This window comes from Haemaphysalis longicornis, unplaced genomic scaffold, assembly GCF_048455015.1.
Source record: "Haemaphysalis longicornis isolate Haplotype H1 unplaced genomic scaffold, Haemaphysalis longicornis Haplotype H1 scaffold_34, whole genome shotgun sequence".
Classification (NCBI taxonomy): domain Eukaryota; kingdom Metazoa; phylum Arthropoda; class Arachnida; order Ixodida; family Ixodidae; genus Haemaphysalis; species Haemaphysalis longicornis.
This window is the reverse complement of record NW_027526351.1, coordinates 2,448,289-2,453,935: the sequence shown is the minus strand read 5'-3', so window position 1 is coordinate 2,453,935 and position 5,647 is coordinate 2,448,289. Positions and strand designations below refer to the sequence as shown.

The 5,647-nt window shown below is 46.8% G+C and overlaps 1 non-coding gene across 1 annotated transcript; it reads right to left on the bottom strand.

Annotated features, from left to right (window-relative positions):
* Positions 1 to 2,232: 2,232 nt before the first annotated feature.
* Trnas-gcu (transfer RNA serine (anticodon GCU)) lies at positions 2,233 to 2,305 on the bottom strand. The gene has a single exon. It is a non-coding gene; the product is annotated as a tRNA-Ser (tRNA).
* Positions 2,306 to 5,647: the final 3,342 nt, after the last annotated feature.

The following is a 5,647-nucleotide window of genomic DNA, read 5'->3' as shown; positions in this document are numbered from 1 at the left end:
CAGAATAAATTTGTAGCAATAACTATACAAAGTAAGCAATTACTTTATATGTTTATAATACAATCATAACTATAATTCCGCCACTTATAATTTTTAATTTAACCTTCAGTTCCGTGCTTGCAGTTTCAGCTTTAGCACAAGAACGATCGATATATTCACAAGAACGTAGTTACAGCTATAGGCCGATAAATAATTAGACAGTGCAGGCTTAACCTTTGCTGGGAATTTATTAGAAGTGTTTAAATAAGGTTTTTATAACCGGTTTATTGCAGCGCCCGAGAAATGCCTCATGAATACATTGGGCGCCAAAGTACATATGCATGAATAATTGCTTAGCGATTCTGGTGTGGCATGGCTGCTTTTGTCTGCAGAAATGTATTTTGGGTTAGGAGGAAAGGTGGGTCGTTGCCACCGAACATCACCATCGCACAAATAGAAAAACGTATCTGCGTCTCTTAATAATAAGTGCTGATTTTAATTTAAAATGTGCCTTTACGATTGGTCACAAGTCGTCTTTGTAGCCAAAATCAATTTAAGAAAGAAAGATTCATAATATATCAGATAACGTTTATTTCGAATACAGATGCTAGTTTTCACTCAAAACTATGTGCGCCTGAAAGCAGCAGTAAAGCTAGTATTCAATCTAACCCAAATATATACACGTGCTTGTTGATGCTCCAGATGTCGCATTTGGTTCCAGTGTGCGAGAAGGCAGAAGCTGGCTCATTTACCACCTCGACAGATCTACAGCAGCTACCGGGTGTGTCCTGCCCATTTCACCACCAGACACTACGCGGACCTTGGACAGACAAGGCACTGGACAGATATGCACTGGCTGGATACCTAATTAGCATGCGGCCATGTGCCATACACTTTTGTTTGCGACTAAAAGTGTAAAATATCCAAGTTGTGTTTTTACTGTATGAATGGTACATTTAGCAATAAAAATGAAAATTCCTGTGCTCTTTATCCTTGTCTAGAATGTGTGTACTAATAAACCAGAACAACTTCGTACTTAGAATAAGTGGTGCAAAAAGAAGTGGACGCTAAACCTCCCTAAATCAATCAGAACAAAACAATTGCCTTTTCGATAATGGGAGGGGGGGGGTTGCGCAACAGGAAAAAGGTCGTGCGCTTGCCATCTCAATATCTTCCACTAGCTCAATTTACCTTCCATATGCGTCCCAATTGAATTTGGCGCTAATTTGCCCCCCTCCCTGCTCTCACCCCCCTCGGCTTTTCAGTCCTCTTCAAGATGGCGTTTCGCAGTGCATGTCTGCAACGCGCCGCCATGTTTTTAGTACCGCCCCCAAACACCAGGGGTTTGTCCGGCGCTTCGAGCGAATATCGCGTCCCATGCAAGGTATAGTAAGTTTCATTCCCCTGCCTCGGCATTCGATTCTGCGACGCTCGCCGACGCAAGTCACTTTGTTGACCGCTGCTTCGCCGCCTATGTATTCTTTTGAGTTGTTAGGGGAGCACAAGTTCGCTCCAATAAACTTGTTTCTCCTTCAAGAGAACTGCGTCGTCCTTGGCTTCGCGACAATATATATCCTCCGCGTCGTAACTTAAAGCTTCTTCGAAATATTGTCATATGATACAGGGAGCCCGCAGAATCCAGTACAAAAGTAAAATAAGAGGGCCTTATCAGATAGCACAATCTTCCAAAACGGATTTTCTGTCGCTTTAGAACTCGCAGCTTGTGTGTGTGAAGGCTAACACAGTCATTCCTTGATATCGCTCCGCATTTCTACACAACGATTGTTAACGCCCCTACCCTTTACAGCCCTGAAAAATTCAGAGAATTTCGTATCATGTTTTTCTAGTCGAGTCCTACCTTGCTTTTGTTAAGTCGAACAACGTTAGCATTTCTAAATCTGCGTTTTTTTTATTCCCGTACCAACTATTACATTGCTTCCAGGTTTGGCAGACCATTTATTTTCCCGTGGTTTTATAACCTCTCCTTCGTCCTTGCTATTAGGCAGGAATGAGCGCATATTTTACGACCTGCATACTTGGAACATCCTTAACATGTTCGCGTGACCTGTATTCCTTTACAATACTAAGTTGATTGATTGATTGTAGGGTTTAACGCGCCGACGCAACGCAGGCGATGAGGCGCACCGTAGTGGAGGGCTCCGGAGTAATTTTGACCACCTGGGGATCTTTATCCTGCGCCGAAATCTCGTTCACACGGACGTTTTTGCTTTTCGCCTTCATCAGAAAGGCGGCCGCCGCGGCCGGGAATCGAACCCGCGACCTCGCGTTCAGCAGCGCAACGCCTTAGCCACTGAGCCACCGCGGCGGGTTACAATACTAAGTTACTGTCAGGTCATAGGTATTCACATCCCCGAGTCACAATTTTCTACGACGAATATATTCGAAGATAAGCCGCATTCGTTATCCGGGCTGAAGAGCGAAACCAATCTCTCTCTGTGCCAGCATCAGGTCTAACGCTACTACAATAAAATTCACTTGTGACTAGCGTATTCGCAAGTGACAGTGCTGCGTCCGTCACCGAAGCCCGTAAGAGCAGCGAATAAGCGCACTGTACCACGGCCACTCTATAAGGACGAAGCTGCTTTTTGAAGTGCCCTAAACGTACTATCTGCTTACAGAGATCACCATAACAAGTTGTTTAGAGTGCGGAAAGGAAAAAAAAGCGAAAGAGAACCAAAACACTTCATGTGCCGCTATCAGCTGCGCAGCGGTCATCCCATAAGCGCCGCGAAGAAGCGGCGGCAGGCGGCGCAGAGATCGTGAAGCCCGAGGCGTACAGTTATAGTAGAGTGTACTCTACTTATGGCACAGTCCTTCACTGCTTTTCTGGTCAATAAACTCCGCGGTCACGCAATAGGAGAGCTTCGTGCGCTGCCCAAGGGGACCGCACCACGGCGCAGGCGTTGATAAGAGAGCAGCCGGGGAAGCGGTTACAGGGCCTTCGGCAAAGATCGGACGCTCCCCGCATTCGCTTTATTTGTCATGTGCGCCTAAAATGGACTTGGCATTTTGTGATTGCCGAAACATTTCCTTGGAATATCATCGGTCATGCTGTTACTGAATTCCTGCCTGCTTATCTGGCTACGGAGGAAACGCAACAATTAGAGTATCGCTATTTCGATCTCCTTCTGACGCTCAGCTGCGCGAGAATAGGCGCGTGGATTGCCTGAAAAAAGTTGGCGTATTGAGATTTTATTTGCTACACGTCCGCTTATGTAAGAAACCATTTTCAAACCAGCTTGGTGAACGCGTCGTGAATGGAGATAAATAGCGAGTCAATGTGTGCGCAGTCACATCAGAGAGCATACCCCCGGCAACGGAACTATGCACGTGCAATTCTGGGATGCACGTTGCATGTCGTGACCACAAGAGCAGAAGGGTCCAATCTCGTGCATTTTTCACTAGAAAAAAGAATGAGGCTTCGATGACAGCAGTTCGCTCATAATGCCCAGCAAGTGAAAGTGAAGCCGAGCCAGTGAGAGCTACTTCGAAGAATCCCGTCTTAAGCAAAGCTTTCTGCCTCTATGAGCCAACGATTGTTTACTGGCTCACGGGAAAAGAAACTGCCAACGCGGCTGCGGAGAGTCAGGCCTGTTATCACTCACGGAGCAAAGTGTAGGTGGCGCGACGAATTTACCCAGTGTTCCCAACGCGGTCACACCGGCGGTCGTATCGGCGCGACCTGGGTTTTTTGTCTGCTTTAGCGACAGTTATTTTGGGCCTGTTTTGGCGCAGCTTGGCGTCCAATTTGCGCTTCCCTCGCACGGCTCGATGAAAGTGTTCAGCAGCACCTCTGGGTAACCTGAACACGGCGGAAGTAAGTGGACGTACACCAAAGCTACGTTAGAGATGCGTTGGCAGGGCCGGAAAAGAAAATGTAGAGACCACATACAGACATCTCGCCGCGTGGGCACTGCTTGACACAAACGGGACTACCTTGTCTAAATTGGTGAATACGTATTCGGTTGTGCCTTAGCAGGTATTACAAAAGGGGAAAGGAGCAACTGGTTCTAATAAATGGCGATTACAAGAAATCCCTCAGCTCTCTCGAAATTCTCAAACTTACAAAACTGACTCGTTGAAATCGGTATAAATGGGAATCACTAAACTCACATGCCGAATTCTTTCGGTGTCCGCGCTTGTGCCACGCGGTGGTTTATCCCCAAGCTAGCACATCAGGAAGGCTATGTTCCGCTGTTTCACCCTTCCAAAGACGCTCCTATCTGTTTTCTCTCACTTCCGAGTCACGGCGGCTGTACAGCGGCGGTGTCATCCGCAGGTCTAGCTCGTCCGTGGCCGACGCTTCTGCACACGGCATGCCGCCCCTGAGAATTATAGGTAACGGCAGGCAGAATCTTTGGTTTCACTATTTCAGGAGCCACGTGTGTATGTCCAAGTGACGTTGAGTGGCCAGTTATTGTGGGTGTCCTATCTAGCTTTTCTTTCCAACAATCTTCACAGCGTGCATTGCAGCCACTTTTTTATGGCACTGTCTTCTCTAGAATATATTTTCCTTGGGGGTGGAGGGGGTATTGATTGCTTTGTAGTCAGGCATATTGCCGGGCTGTAAAAGGACCTCTCAAAACCACCGCTTTTTTCTTTTGCGAACACTTTCCTTTTTCACCCCCCGCACGAAAACCTTTGTTTCCGCGGATTAATCGGCCAGAAATATCCTCCCTCTACAAAAGGCCCCATCACCACAGGCTCCGTCACCATAAGCATGAGATACAGTTGTAGTAAATATAAATACCCCAGAAAGTGAAGCATAATACACACGCAGAGATAGCCGAATTGTTAAGGCATTCGAGAACGAATCCAAAGCCATTGGTTTGATCTCCACTCTGCGCGCGTTTTTTTCGTTCTTCATTTTGTTGTTACACAAATTTAGAAAACGTTACCTTCCATAACCGTTGTAAAAAAGCCATATCATTACCATATGCCTATTTTGGCGTTGGAGGCTGCCGACCTATCTGTCGGTATTTCCTCGTCGAGCCCCTCATGTCCTAAACCTATTATTCTGCGAAAGCCAAGCGAGGGTGTCGGTACTGGCAGCCTTAATGCCAAGGTGGCCTAAGAGGGTTTCCCGCCAGTTGCGCGCTCCTGACAGGCTGTAGACGTTCCAATCTCGCCCCACGTGTTGAAAAGAAGGTCCCCTTCTCCCCGTGTAGTCAAAGTGGCGCTGGCTACCACCCTCAAGCATGAGATTCAGTTGTAGTAAATATAAATACCCCAGAAAGTGAAGAATAACACAGTCGCCCCGATAGCCAAGCTGGTAAGGCATTTGAGACTAAATCGAAAGGCGTAGGTGCGGTCCCAACTCTGGGCCCGTGTTTTTCTTTCTTCCTATATATGTTAGGAAAATTTAGAAAATGTTAGCTTCACTAACCATTGTAACAAAGCTAATCAATCACCTATGCCTGTATAGGTCTTGAAGACTGGTGACCTATCTTTCTGTATTTCGTCGTCGAGCCGCTGATTTCCTAACCATCTTATTCTGGGAAAGCCTATCGAAGGTATCATAAAAGGGTTTCCTGCCAGTTGCCCACTCCTCACAGGCTGTAGATGTTCCAGTTAGTCCCCGGGGGTTGGAAAGAAAGTCCTATTGTCCCCGTGTAGTCAGAGTGGCGTTGGCTACCACACTCAAGTT